The sequence below is a fragment of the Protopterus annectens genome, chromosome 7.part0, assembly GCF_019279795.1.
Source record: "Protopterus annectens isolate FY-2018-M chromosome 7.part0, PAN1.0, whole genome shotgun sequence".
In the NCBI taxonomy this organism is placed as follows: domain Eukaryota; kingdom Metazoa; phylum Chordata; order Ceratodontiformes; family Protopteridae; genus Protopterus; species Protopterus annectens.
In genome coordinates, this window is record NC_056739.1 from 1,784,002,380 (window position 1) to 1,784,018,561 (window position 16,182).

Here is a 16,182-nt window from a genome sequence, read left to right on the forward strand (position 1 = left end):
CCAGGAAACCCAAATTGTATTAGTTGTCTTGGCATTTATGAGCTGGCCAAAGTCATATGGGAATAAGTGATTGGTGCCAGCTAACTCATCCAAGGGGAGGTGTTGGTGCATATCCCACTTTTTCAAGGCAACCATTTAGATACAACCTTTTGCCACAAGTTCATCTTTGCAATTTGACTGTTGTCAGTGTTTAACTCATTTCGATCACTATGACATCTTTAACTATTGGACCTGTCCTAAACGCCTGTCTTTGAATTACTGTTTTCTTACCTGATTTATTAAAACTAACATCAACCTCTCCATTCTTAGAGAAAGAAGGGATTTGTGATAATAGTAAATAAATTAACATGACATATTCATTGTTATCACACTGAATATCTTTATCTCATGTGTCTATCACAAATTCTTCACTAATCTGCACATCCTTTTGTAACAACCTATGCAACAGATGCAGCAGTTCATTACTGAATGTATCTAAATGTGAACACGACCCAAACATATGTTACAACAAACACAGCACACCTTGCTCTCATCTCTAACAGCGGGCATCTACATTTGCAAATATCGTTCTTAACCTATAGAGAGCATGTAGATATTTGTGGAGACAATTCCTTTCCAATATTCAAAACTATTGTGATTTTTAGCATGTTTCAGCAACAAATAAATAGTCTCCTAATGGTGATATCAAGTTCCACTTATAACAATTGATTCCAGTCTTCCCCAATCTTGTCCAAATGCATGTCACAATTTAGAGATGCCATACAGGAGAGGCCTTAAATGCCTATGCATTAAAAGCTGGTCTTGGTGAAGTTATCCCAGAAACTGACATTATCCCAGTCTAAGCAGTCAAAGAAAGAGTATTGAAGCATGTTTTGTTATGTGAGCAATGTAGCAGGCAATTCTCTGTATCCACTGACCAACAGATGGAAATAATTAGTGGTATGCAATAATTTCTACTGTCACAGGATGGGGTTAGTGGTCAAAAGTGACAAAACTGTTTAAATATGTCAATATTATCTGTTCCAAAATTGAGAAATTTAGTATCCATGCTAGCTACAGTTATGTCACAATATTGGTGGCCTCCCTTTTAAAGGGGTGCCTGCATGAGATCAAATATAATGAAATAAGGCTACATGGTACTTGTAGCAGACTGCTTTGACTGCTGTAGTAAAAGCCTGATGAACTCAAACAGAAAGAAACAGTAGATATGCACCCCATTATGGATACTGTAGAATTATCCGTGAAAATTGTTCTAACATAAAGAATAAAAGAGAAAAGGAAGCAAATACTATGAAGTGTAATATTTAATCAAAAACACACGAACACAGTTGAGTAAAAAGCAGAACACCTTTATCCAACACAAAGCTTTCGGGACAACTCCCTTTTTCAATGATTAACACAAGGTGCAGTTAGTATCAGATTTAAATACACCCACCACACATCACATGACCTGCAGCCAAGGTCACATGATTAACTGCATCAACATTCAATATACAACCTTTTTACTAAGTAAAATACAATGTTCTAACTTATGTATACACACATATACAAATACCCATGTTCTTACAAAAAATTCTTATAACACATTCTTATAAAATATGCTATACCCCAATGTTCACAATTCCTCTTCTCAACAATCATATCATATTCACTCTTGTGTGGGGTCATTTACTGCACTGTTATAACTTGATATTACTTGTGAACCTCTGCTATCTCTGTAAAAAACAAAAACAAAAAAAATCTTGCTTTTTTCCCACTTTTCTGAGAGTTAAAAAAGTTCAGTTACAGGCTTGCTGTTCCTGAACTGTTTGAAAGTTTCTGTGAGGCCATTTTTGCTTGGGCTGAAGGAGGGTCTCTGTGTTTATCAGTGGCAGTGACTAACATTGAGCAGCTTCCTGCCCCGGAGAGGTGGTTACTGACTTGAAACTGTAGTTTTATTGGCCACTAGGGGTCATTTCCATAACTCCTTCATCTTCCTCTCTTAAAACCTAGTTGCCTTGTGGTTTGAGTCTTTTCAGGCTTGTTGGCTGTTGGTGAAGCACCCTCCAAGAGGAAAAACGCTGAGAGAAGAAGGAGCCACTTTTGAGATTTTAAGTTTTTCTCTGTTTATTTGCTAAGTTTTTCTGCATAGCTGCCTAGCTTGAGCATTTTCTGGCTTGTTAAACTTGATTTCTGTATTAGTAGCTGTATTTAGAGCACAACCAAAAGCTGTTTGCTGAATTTCCTGTTTGCACTTAATTTTAAATCGTTTTTTCTTAAAACTTGCATATTTTCTGTCCTTGACCTAGCACTCTTGTGTGGGGTCATTTACTGCACTGTTATAACTTGATATTACTTGTGAACCTCTGCTATCTCTGTAAAAAAACAAAAAAAAATCTTGCTTTTTCCCCACTTTTCTGAGAGTTAAAAAAGTTCAGTTACAGGCTTGCTGTTCCTGAACTGTTTGAAAGTTTCTGTGAGGCCATTTTGCTTGGGCTGAAGGAGGGTCTCTGTGTTTATCAGTGGCAGTGACTAACATTGAGCAGCTTCCTGCCCCGGAGAGGTGGTTACTGACTTGAAACTGTAGTTTTATTGGCCACTAGGGTCATTTCCATAACTCCTTCATCTTCCTCTCTTAAAACCTAGTTGCCTCGTGGTTTGAGCGTCTTTTCAGGCTTGTTGGCTGTTGGTGAAGCACCCTCCAAGAGGAAAAAACGCTGAGAGAAGAAGGAGCCACTTTTGAGATTTTAAGTATTTTTCTCTGTTTATTTGCTAAGTTTTTCTGCATAGCTGCCTAGCTTGAGCATTTTCTGGCTTGTTAAACTTGATTTCTGTATTAGTAGCTGTATTTAGAGCACAACCAAAAGCTGTTTGCTGAATTTCCTGTTTGCACTTAATTTTAAATCGTTTTTCTTAAAACTTGCATATTTTCTGTCCTTGACCTAGCACTCTTGTGTGGGGTCATTTACTGCACTGTTATAACTTGATATTACTTGTGAACCTCTGCTATCTCTGTAAAAAACAAAAAAAAAAATCTTGCTTTTTCCCACTTTTCTGAGAGTTAAAAAGTTCAGTTACAGGCTTGCTGTTCCTGAACTGTTTGAAAGTTTCTGTGAGGCCATTTTGCTTGGGCTGAAGGAGGGTCTCTGTGTTTATCAGTGGCAGTGACTAACATTGAGCAGCTTCCCTGCCCCTGGAGAGGTGGTTACTGACTTGAAACTGTAGTTTTATTGGCCACTAGGGTCATTTCCATAACTCCTTCATCTTCCTCTCTTAAAACCTAGTTGCCTCGTGGTTTGAGCGTCTTTTCAGGCTTGTTGGCTGTTGGTGAAGCACCCTCCAAGAGGAAAAACGCTGAGAGAAGAAGGAGCCACTTTTGAGATTTTAAGTATTTTTCTCTGTTTATTTGCTAAGTTTTTCTGCATAGCTGCCTAGCTTGAGCATTTTCTGGCTTGTTAAACTTGATTTCTGTATTAGTAGCTGTATTTAGAGCACAACCAAAAGCTGTTTGCTGAATTTCCTGTTTGCACTTAATTTTAAATCGTTTTTTTCTTAAAACTTGCATATTTTCTGTCCTTGACCTAGCACTCTTGTGTGGGGTCACTTACTGCACTGTTATAACTTGATATTACTTGTGAACCTCTGCTATCTCTGTAAAAAAACAAAAACAAAAAAAAACCTTGCTTTTTTCCGACTTTTCTGAGAGTTAAAAAAGTTCAGTTACAGGCTTGCTGTTCCTGAACTGTTTGAAAGTTTCTGTGAGGCCATTTTGCTTGGGCTGAAGGAGGGTCTCTGTGTTTATCAGTGGCAGTGACTAACACTGAGCAGCTTCCTGCCCCGGAGAGGTGGTTACTGACTTGAGACTGTCGTTTTATTGGCCACTAGGGTCATTTCCATAACTCCTTCATCTTCCTCTCTTAAAACCTAGTTGCCTCGTGGTTTGAGCGTCTTTTCAGGCTTGTTGGCTGTTGGTGAAGCACCCTCCAAGAGGAAAAACGCTGAGAGAAGAAGGAGCCACTTTTGAGATTTTAAGTATTTTTCTCTGTTTATTTGCTAAGTTTTTCTGCATAGCTGCCTAGCTTGAGCATTTTCTGGCTTGTTAAACTTGATTTCTGTATTAGTAGCTGTATTTAGAGCACAACCAAAAGCTGTTTGCTGAATTTCCTGTTTGCACTTAATTTTAAATCGTTTTTTCTTAAAACTTGCATATTTTCTGTCCTTGACCTAGCACTCTTGTGTGGGGTCATTTACTGCACTGTTATAACTTGATATTACTTGTGAACCTCTGCTATCTCTGTAAAAACAAAAACAAAAAAAAATCTTGCTTTTTCCCACTTTTCTGAGAGTTAAAAAGTTCAGTTACAGGCTTGCTGTTCCTGAACTGTTTGAAAGTTTCTGTGAGGCCATTTTGCTTGGGCTGAAGGAGGGTCTCTGTGTTTATCAGTGGCAGTGACTAACATTGAGCAGCTTCCTGCCCCGGAGAGGTGGTTACTGACTTGAAACTGTAGTTTTATTGGCCACTAGGGGTCATTTCCATAACTCCTTCATTTGTCCTCGGAGGAGTGGTTTAGGGCAGTGACTTGTGGTTTGTTGGCCAATTTGGGTCATTTCCTGTCTTTTCCAGCCCCTGCTATAAAGCACGCTTTAGCGCGATTTAGCCCCGATTTAGCGCTGAGTTGCTACTGTTGCACACTAGGCCAGCCGGTTAAGCAGGTTTAAACTATTCGGCTACCTAAAGTCCACTCTTCAAATTTTCCCTTAAAACTACCTTCCTCGAACTATACTACTGATCTAATCAGCGTATCCTATAATTAAAAGATCATCTCTACTTGACTCCAAGTAGACTATTCTCTATCTGTTAAACGTAGCACTTGCTCCTACAGTACTTATTACCTTGATACGGCACTCTTGTCATAGATAGTACCCCAAAAGGCAATCCCCCATTTCTCGGTCACCCACGTCCCCGAATCTTTTTAAAGTTTTTTGTCTATTCCTTCTAGCATGTCGAGGGATCAGTTGCTAGTGTCCTCTCCTGCTCAGCTGGTGAACCTGGGAATATTGAGGCAATGTTACAATTGCCTCATGTACACAGACAACCCTCTCCTCCTCCCACAAAACACAAATACATGCGAGAGATGCAACTACACGGCCAAACTGGAGGCTGAGCTCTCTCAACATAGGACTGGCAAGACCAGTCAGGAGGAGAAGGTTACCACACACACTATAGACCCAGTCTCACATATTACCATTACAACCTCAAATCATACACATAAACACACAAAGACATACTCGGAGGCTCTGATCAAAAATCTACCAAAACAGCAGAGGCCACCAAAGCAGACACCCAAACAACCACCACCTCAGAACACAACACCTGCAACACATAGACCTCACAGTCTGAGTGTCAAACAGTCACAGCCCTTAAGGCCAAACACAATGCCAGACACACTAGTCATTGGTGACTCCATAGTCAGACACACTGACGTCCCGACCACCAGACTGAGTAAGGAGAAGGTCACAGTAAGCTGCCTGTCGGGCGCTAGAATCCGCCACATAACGCAAGCACTCAGGTCTCTCAACAGCAGGTACAAATATGATTCAGTCATTGTCCACGCTGGTGTAAACGACCTGAGACGTACCTCCTTGGACTACATGAAAGAGACATTGAGGAGCTCTCTGATTATGTAGCCCAGACAGGTATGACCCTGACCTTGAGCAGTATCCTACCTTCACCAAGAATGATGCCACAATACAGAGATAAGATGATCAGCTTTAACAATTGGCTTAAACACTGGTGTCATTCAAAGGGGATCCAGTGTCTGTCTGCCTGGGATGACATGCTGGACAAGCCACGCTGCTCGCAAGGGACGGCTTGCACCTGTCACCCTGGGATTCGGATATTGGCAAAGGCTCTTGCCACCCCATAGTGCCTTTTTAGGCAAGGCTCAAATTCTAAACCTACCACCCTAGAACACAAAAAGGAAAAAACTAAGGGTAATGCTGCTCAATGCCAGAAGTCTAAATCTCAAAATGCACGCACTCGAGGCCCTTCTCAGTATGGAGAACATCGATGTCTGTGCTGTGACAGAAACCTGGTTCAAGGCTCCTGAGAGCACCCCGGCGCTATCAGGTTTTACCTCATATCATGCGTTCCGGCCCCAAAATCTGGACAATACCAAGAAAGGAGGGGTATCCATATTCATCAAGGACACCCACACCTCAAGACTGGTGGCAACGCACGATTCATCGGAGACCATCCAGGTGCAATTAACCATAGACAGGACTGCTCTGCAAATTGTAGCATGTTACAGGCCACCCTCACAAACTCAGGAACCTCACATGGCCTTCCTGAAAACACTAGAGGGGATAAATGTATCACCAAACACCATCATACTAGGTGACTTCAATTACCCTAATATAGACTGGGAACACTACTCAAGCCCAAACACCCTAGTCCAAAAGTTCCTGGAATTCATAAACTCAAATGCCATGGAACAACTAGTCACCATCCCCACAAGAGGAGATAACATACTTGATCTCATCATCACGAACATGGGAGCACAATGTTCAACACCGGAGGTGTACCCTCACTGGTGAGATCAGACCACAAACTAATCTCGCTGGAGGTCCTCATCCCACCCCCACCTGAAATAAAAAGACCACAGTAAAGAACTTCTCAAAAGCCGACTTCACACTTCTAAAGACTAGTGTGGTCTCCTTTAAGGCCCCGAGCCGGCAGAAAACAGTACTCAAGCCGCTGAATCACTTACAAATGCCTTCTACCAGCACCTGCAGGACTGCATGGATAAGGCAATCCCAAGCAAAACAAAGACTCTTTGTACCAAAGGCAAGCGTCCAGTCTGGTGGACCCCAGCCATAAACAAACTCTACAACAAAAGGAGGAAGCTACTACAAGATAGAGCAAAATCCTTAAAAGGTAAGACACCCTTGATCACTATAAGTAAAAACTAAGAGCTCTCATAAAATCATCCAAAGCAAATTTCGAGAGAAAAATAGCTAAAGACTCAAAAGACAATCATAAGGCCTTCTTTAGCTATGTTAGAAACCTGGGAGGAAACTCCCAGATATGCTCAGAGCTAGTTCAAAATGATGTGAAGATTACTGATCCTACAGACATTGCCAACATACTGGCTGACAGGTTCAGTGCAAACTTCTCCCCTCCCCAAAAGGAGAGATATCTATACCAAACGATTGCAGCCCCCAAACATCTCCAGCCCAAGTGAGAACTGCTCTCTCCAAAGCAAAAACACAGCATCCATGGGACCTGATGGTGTCCCCGGCTGTGTGCTCCATGAACTCAATGAGGAATTAAACCCACAGCTAGGACAGCTGTTTAATCAAAGTCTTACCTCTGGATACGCACTCCAGGAGTGGCGCACTGCAACTGTGGTACCACTTCACAAAGGCGGTGCCTCCACCGACCCTGGAAATTACCGCCCATTAGCTTGACAAGCCTTATCTGCAAAGCCATGGAGAGGATCATAATGGACCTCATAAATAAAGACATAGGGAATTTGCAGACTTTGGATCCAACCCAGTTTGGCTTTGTCAAAGGCAGATCATGCCTTTTAAACTTGGTTGACTTTTTCAAACAGTCACCAAAGCCATTGATGAGGGAAAGGCAGTCCATACAGCCTACCTCGATCTGGCTAAGGCCTTCGATACAATACCCCATTCGGTATCATTGAAAAACTCATCAGCTTAAATGTCAACCCATACATCACAAGATGGGTTGCAAACTGGCTGAGTGACAGAACCCACAGGGTCAGAGCTGCTGGCGCCATGTCAGACTCAAAGCCTGTCACAAGTGGTGTCCCACAGGGCTCAGTCCTGGGCCCACTCTTGTTTGGCATCTACTTTTCCGAAGTACAAGCAAACACAGGAGGGTTATGGCTGACAAAGTTTGCAGATGACTGCAAACTGGGCCATAGTAGAAAACACATCTGACACAGATATCCTTCAGAAGGGTCTCACAGAAACGGATAACTGGTGCCAGAGCCACGGCCTAAAGTTAAATGCCAAAAATGCATAGTCATACCCTTCGGGAAAAACAAGGTTACCCCTAGCTACCAAATAGGTGGCAATCCACTGAGCACAGAAGAAGTTATCAGGGACCTGGGGACCCAGGTTGATAGTAGTCTGTCATTCGACACCCATGTAGCTAAAGTAGTTAGGAAGACCTTCTACATTGCCCACCTTATCATGAAGGGATTCTCATCTAGATCAAGGGAGGTCATAGTCTCCCTTTACTCATCACTCATCAGACCAATGATTGAGTACAATGCCCCATTCGGAATGTATCTGACCCGACACTTGCAGCAGCTGGAGAGGCCACAAAGTTCCTCACCAAAAGGATAAAGGGTCTCAAAAATCTGTCCTATGCTGCCCGACTGAAAGAACTCCAGCTCTATTCAGTCGCCACCGCTTGCTCAGAGGTGACCTTTGCCTAACATACAAGGCCATGTCAAACCCAGATTTGATGAATATGCTTCACCTCAAAAATCTAGATCCATCAGAGCCACAAGGGCGGAGACTTAAACCTTGACACGGCTATTAATAGGACGTGCTGGAGGGATAGATTCATCACCCAAAGACTCCCTATGCTGTGGAACAAAATCCCGGTACATGTGAGGCAGAGCACCTCGCTGGCCTTGTTCAAGAGAAATCTTGACCAATGGATGGGAGATCGCAGATATACCCCAGGGATTACCTCAGTGTCACTGCTCGACAGAGGCACAGAAAAATAATGGGTATAGTTCCCCATACTAAAGGGGTGGCCTAAGCCACAAAACAATGGGCTAGGCTTGTAAATGCCCTCGGGCAGATAGCCTAGTATGAACCTATGAACCTATGAACCTATGAACATAATATACCTAAAATTAATTATTTATTCATTACTGTAGACTTTCCACAGCAATATTTAAAATGCATGGCATAAGCCATGTTACCAAACATTAATCATTTCAAACAATTGTGCTGCAACCTTACTAAAATTGGTTTTAATGACACAGATGCATTTAGACCAGGTTCAGTGTCTGCTGACAGTCGCACTATCCACTCATATTCCTTCACTTCAAGTTGGTTGCATATATCACCCCCTCTTAATGTTTTGGACAACATGTCTATAACCCTAAACTTGAACATGTGTCCATTGCCACATTCTTTTACATGTTTATATAAAGCATTTGTTTCACATTGTCTCCTTATGTTGGACTTATGTTCAATTATACGGTCCCTGAGCTTTCTGGTTGTCATCCCCACATAAAAAGATGAACATGCTACGCAGGTTGCTATATAAACAACGTAGCAAGAAGCACATGTTGCTAACCCATTAAAATTGCAGCATTTATTAGTGACGGGATGTTTAAATATATTGTTATGTAGTGAATTATCATCTTGAACTGGAGCTATATCAGTACAGCAACTACAGTTGTAGCAACATATAGTGCCTCTAGTGCTTCTATCCAATTGATGAGTGGAGGTGTGTAAGAAGTCTTTGTAACATAAAATCGACTTCAATGATCTCTTATTCCTATCATAAATGAAGGTGTATTCCCTACTACTGCTTTTACATCATCTTGTGCTAAGAGTATTTTCCAATATTTATTTACAACCCTCCTAACTATGTGTGTTTTCATATTGTATGATGTTATGAATCTTAATTTAACATCATCTCTCACGTTTTCAAACCCATTACTAATATTACTACTATCAGGTGATAATATAGGTTTATAATGTGTCAACCTATTATTCTTAACTAAGTCTCTCATACTATCTACTAGCTTCTGTGGATACCCACTAGCTATAAACTCACCACATGTCTCATCTATTTGTTTTGAAAAGAATTCTTCGGTATTGTTAAGTCTACTAATTCTTATCAACTGGGCCTTCACTATGCCTTTAAAGACGTGAGGAGCATGCATACTTGATGCTTCCAGATAGCGTCCAGATGAAACCTCTTTCTTATATACAGTGGTTACAAATTTGTTATCATTCACTTTTAAATTTATATCCAAAAAATTCACATTACTTTGCGAACATTCCATCTTGAAGTTCAAAAAGGATGTTGTATTATTTATGTAGTTATTGAAATCTAACAAACCGTTCCAGTTACAACAACCAGAAAGAGTTGTTGAGCAACGGACAGTTTCCAGATCCGTTTCGAGGGGAAGGTTGGCAGTGAAAGAAGTAGCGACATTGGATAACAAACGAAAACTGTCTACTTCACCAAAACAAATGAAAATAGCCAGAAAGTGAAGGCAGGTATCCTGAATTTATCATCCTTTAACATTGGAAATGGACATTGCTCAGTATTACATAGAGTTATGGGATTTATTCCTACAAGTGGTGAGGACATTGTAAATGTATTAACGGATTTAAAAATGTTTGTGAGGAATGTATCACAAAAACTTATTTTTGGTAATGAAGTGGTGAATGAAAGGGGTTGTAAAAGACGCAGCACATTCATTCCAAATAGTATACCAATATTAGTAGCCTTTCATGACTTGTGTGAGTTGGAACTTAGAAAGATATATGATGTAAAAACAAGGGACAATAGTACTTTTAATCTTACATATGCGGAACGTGTATCCCTTAAAGAATTAAAAGATGAACCTAGTATAATCATAAAACAAGCAGACAAAGGGGGCTCCGTGGTCATTATGGATAGAACCAAGTATGTAGAATCTGTCCTATGTTTACTTAGGGATGAGACAGCCTTTAAACTGATATCTAACCTAGAAGTCAAGAAATATATATCTTATGTTAATATGTGTGTATATGATATTCAATTAGCAGGTGATATTACATTAGATTTATTCCATTTTTTTACTGTGTCCTGCCCCATAATACCACAACTATATGGGATTCCCAAGGTGCATAAAAACAAGGAGGATCCACCTATGAGGCCTATTGTTTCAGGCAAAGGATGGGTCACGGAACCTATTTCTCTGTATTTGCAAAAACAACTGCAACCTTTGTTGTCTATTTGTACCACTGTTATTAAAGATACAGCAGATTTTTTGATGAAATTAAATAGGTGGCAAATGAGTACGAAAGATGTTCCCTGGGAAAATGGAGAAATGTATATGGCTGTGCTAGACATAGCCTCATTATTTACTGTGATTCCCATTGATTATGGTGTAGAGTCAGTACGTGATTTCCTTACACAATATTCAGGTTTTACATCCAGACATTCTGATAACATCTGTATGTTACTAGATGTAGTGTTGCGGAATAATGTATTTATTTTTAATGAACAACATTATGTGCAGTTAACAGGTGTTGCTATGGGTACTCCCATAGCTAACACATTTGCTAACATAGTCCTATATCAATGGGAAAGGACACATTTATTTAATGATGATGGTTTTATAAATAATGGAATCCAATTTTACCAAAGGTTTGTGGATGACTGCTTTCTTATTTGGAAAGGTACACATATGGACCTGTTAGATTTCAATAACTACATAAATAATACAACATCCTTTTTGAACTTCAAGATGGAATGTTCGCAAAGTAATGTGAATTTTTTGGATATAAATTTAAAAGTGAATGATAACAAATTTGTAACCACTGTATATAAGAAAGAGGTTTCATCTGGACGCTATCTGGAAGCATCAAGTATGCATGCTCCTCACGTCTTTAAAGGCATAGTGAAGGCCCAGTTGATAAGAATTAGTAGACTTAACAATACCGAAGAATTCTTTTCAAAACAAATAGATGAGACATGTGGTGAGTTTATAGCTAGTGGGTATCCACAGAAGCTAGTAGATAGTATGAAAGACTTAGTTAAGAATAATAGGTTGACATATTATAAACCTATATTATCACCTGATAGTAGTAATATTAGTAATGGGTTTGAAAACGTGAGAGATGATGTTAAATTAAGATTCATAACGTCATACAATATGAAAACACACATAGTTAGGAGGGTTGTAAATAAATATTGGAAAATACTCTTAGCACAAGATGATGTAAAAGCAGTAGTAGGGAATACACCTTCATTTGCGTATAGGAATAAGAGATCATTGAAGTCGATTTTATGTTACAAAGACTTCTTACACACCTCCACTCACCAATTGGATAGAAGCACTAGAGGCACTATATGTTGCTACAATTGTAGTTGCTGTACTGATATAGCTCCAGTTCAAGATGATAATTCACTACATAACAATATATTTAAACATCCTGTCACTAATAAATGCTACAATTTTAATGGGTTAGCAACATGTGCTTCTTGCTACGTTGTTTATATAGCAACCTGCGTAGCATGTTCATCTTTTTATGTGGGGATGACAACCAGAAAGCTCAGGGACCGTATAATTGAACATAAGTCCAACATAAGGAGACAATGTGAAACAAATGCTTTATATAAACATGTAAAAGAATGTGGCAATGGACACATGTTCAAGTTTAGGGTTATAGACATGTTGTCCAAAACATTAAGAGGGGGTGATATATGCAACCAACTTGAAGTGAAGGAATATGAGTGGATAGTGCGACTGTCAGCAGACACTGAACCTGGTCTAAATGCATCTGTGTCATTAAAACCAATTTTAGTAAGGTTGCAGCACAATTGTTTGAAATGATTAATGTTTGGTAACATGGCTTATGCCATGCATTTTAAATATTGCTGTGGAAAGTCTACAGTAATGAATAAATAATTAATTTTAGGTATATTATGTAAGATATGATTGTTGAGAAGAGGAATTGTGAACATTGGGGTATAGCATATTTTATAAGAATGTTTTATAAGAATTTTTTATAAGAACATGGGTATTTGTATATGTGTATATACATAAGTTAGAACATTGTATTTTACTTAGTAAAAAGGTTGTATATTGAATGTTGATGCAGTTAATCATGTGACCTTGGCTGCAGGTCATGTGATGTGTGGTGGGTGTGTTTAAATCTGATACTAACTGCACCTTGTGTTAATCATTGAAAAAGGGAGTTGTCCCGAAAGCTTTGTGTTGGATAAAGGTGTTCTGCTTTTTACTCAACTGTGTTCGTGTGTTTTTGATCTTCAGTATTCCTATCAGCAGTGATTACATTTGTGTAATATTTAATGACAACATGGCAGCTTAGTGGCATTAATAAATAAGGTCATACACAGTGGGATTTTATAATAGTAATCCCAGTCAAAGTATACTAAGGAATATCTGACATTATTCATGAGAAGTATAATTGATCAACACAAATGATGTTTTATGTAGTGACTGACACTGACACATAATTTGAAGGGTTAAGGAGAAGCACAGAACATGCCAGATGACTCAATACACATCATGTACCGTCCGTGTATCCTCAGAACTGGAATTTTCACCATGGCAGCATATCTGCATTGGCAGAGATCATTCTAAAATTTATTGTTCTCAGTCATACTGCATGCACACTCAGTGTGGCCAAAAGTGATCTGTATGAATTCTGCAGCAATACAAGAAATAATATGAAAACCACAATCATATTTGTAAGAAGTCACTTGCAACATAATGGGTTCACTTTATAATCTCGATATTCTGAAATACCGAATTTCAAAATACCGAGATTATAATGCTGAATGCTTGGAATCGCAAAACACCAGATGCTTGAAATTTGAAATACCGAAGTTCGGAGCTTCTGGTGTTGCGGTGTATGAATGGATGTAAGTGCAGGTAAGTTTGTATGAGTCTGTATATGTATCCATTGGATCTCTTATGTAAGACTTATTTACTTGGATTGCTTGTCTGTGTACTTAATAAATGATTTTCAACTGGAAACAGACTGCCTGCCTTTCTTGGATTACTTTTGAATACTTAGTAATGCTGTACAATTATATATTTTTTATTATTTTTTTTTTTTGTTTTGACTTAAGACGAGTTTAAATTTGCTACTTCTATTGCTATTGTCTGATTTGATTAATATACAGTGATTAACTATAAATATGTGGACTGAAAATCTTCCACACAGAGAAGTTTCTTACACTTTTTTGTTTTTGGACCCACTACACTTTAGTGGGTTGTTTTGAGACTTTGAGGATACTACGGAGATTACTTGATTTTATTTTTACCTTCTGTGGATGACCATGCTACAGGGTGGGTTTACCATATGTGGTGTGTCCTATAACAGCATCATGCTGTAGTGTGATATAGACCTCTGGTAGGGAGGGGTTCTATCCCCACACATGGTAGATGTGGGTGTTTTGTATGTGTGTCTATGTTTGTGTAGGGAGCAATGCATTTAGGGCTGTCCCATATGGTCTAGCGGTTAGGATTCCTGATTTTCACCCAGGTGGCCTGAGTTCAACTCCCAGTATGGGAATGGGTTACACTTTTGTAGGAAATTGGCATAACGGTTAAGGTGTCTGCTTTACAAACAAAAGGTGCAGGGTTTGATTCTGATATGGGGTAATTGGCTAGGCTTAAAATGGCCCACAAGGGCACTTAGCCTAATACTAATCTATGAACCTGTGAAAGTATCCTTTTGCCATCAATGTAACAGCAAGGACTGAAATCAGTCCAGATGGATCAGTGCCTACCCTGTAAAAATTAATAAATAAATGAACCTATGATGCTTGTTGACAATGTAAGAATAGGAAGACATCATATGCCTGTGTATCATGTGTCTGTATAGTGATACAGAGGGTCTTGAGAAAATACCACTCACCCTGAGGTAGTTACAAAAGTGGAAGTAAAATCCTTCTGAAAAGAAAAGCTCTGTCATTCAAAAGTGATTTTTAATAAATTGGGATGAAAGCCCTTTGTAAAAGTAGATATTTTTCAGTAGCAACCTCCAGAGAATGGTTAGCATTTCCATGAAGTACGTAATTACCAAGATAGTTAATAGATGGGAGCTAGACCTGCAGAGATCATGGATATACACTGAAGCCTATGTGGATAAGGTAATTAGAAATGTTATCCTTAGAAATAATCCAGCACTTGCTGACATTTGCCAGGAATAAATCTAGATATTAATGTAGTTAGAGCTCAGTCAGACATTCAAAATAGTCAAACGTATCCTGCCTTAATAACTTCTCAAGCAATGCTAGTTTCAGGAACTTCAAGCTCTGCCAGCAAAATTATTCAGGGGTAATAGGGATTGGTTGTGTTAGACAATGAAACCTTGCTGTAAAAAATCTATCTCCACTGTTTGCTATTCAACAGATAATAATTATTAATACAGTATCATAGGAACAGTGGGAGAATCCACTAAAAAGGACTGTATCACTTACTCCTCCCATTTATCGACTCCAGGTGTTGATGGAATCTTTCCAATTCCAGGCATTGCTGCACTCAGTGATGAAAGAAATGAAATGCACTGCACTGGAGTTAATTGATCATACAGGCTAGTTAGAAGAAGTCTCATGAGACCTCAAAGTTAGAATGGAGGAAATTGAGCTTCAGGTTACATTTCTTTCAGATTTCACACTTGTCCTAAATGATAGACTAAAACATCAAGGGAAGAAGGACCGGAAAAACAATATACATATATTAAGTTAGCAGAAGGCACAGAACAAAAAGACAGGCTTAATTTTTTGCAAGCATGGATCCCAAATGTTCTAGGGGTTTGATTCTACGACCAAAGAGCACAATCCTCTCTAATTCTGAATCAAGAACTGGAGCACCCCCTCACACAGATGTAAAGCACTTCCTTTCCTTTCAACAAAAGGAAAGCTTACTTTGTGCTACCTGGAAAAGAAAGATATTATCTTGCTAGGCAGCAAAATAAGATTTTGCAATGACTTTTCAAAACATGTTCTGGCCAAAAGGAAAATATAACTTCCTTTTGTTCACTTGTTAAATGAGAAAGATATGAAGTCTACAATACTCTGTCTTACACAACTTTAGATTCTTCTTATAGATGGGCCAAAGATTTCCCATCAGTTCGAGCTGTTACCTACCTGTAGGAGCATACAATCCTAACCATCTTAGACAACACAGACTGGACTCCTATAATAACTAAAAGAAGAAGAACAACTAATGGCACAGTCCTGTCATCCCCAGATCCCAAGAGACAGCATAAAATAAGCAACATGAAAGAAGCTGATGAGATAGCAGCTACAACCTAACACCACCTAGAGAATTCAGTGACTGACATCCTTATCTTTCTGGTAACCTGAGGAAAGAGGTATCGTAGATCATTAACAAACTCAGGAGAATGCTGTGCATTTTCATGCATGTAATAATAAATATACATATAAAT

The 16,182-nt window shown here is 39.2% G+C and overlaps 1 non-coding gene across 1 annotated transcript; it reads left to right on the top strand.

Annotated features, from left to right (window-relative positions):
- Window positions 1–14,229: 14,229 nt before the first annotated feature.
- On the top strand, window positions 14,230–14,301 carry TRNAE-UUC. Its single transcript has one exon. It is a non-coding gene; the product is annotated as a tRNA-Glu (tRNA).
- Window positions 14,302–16,182: the final 1,881 nt, after the last annotated feature.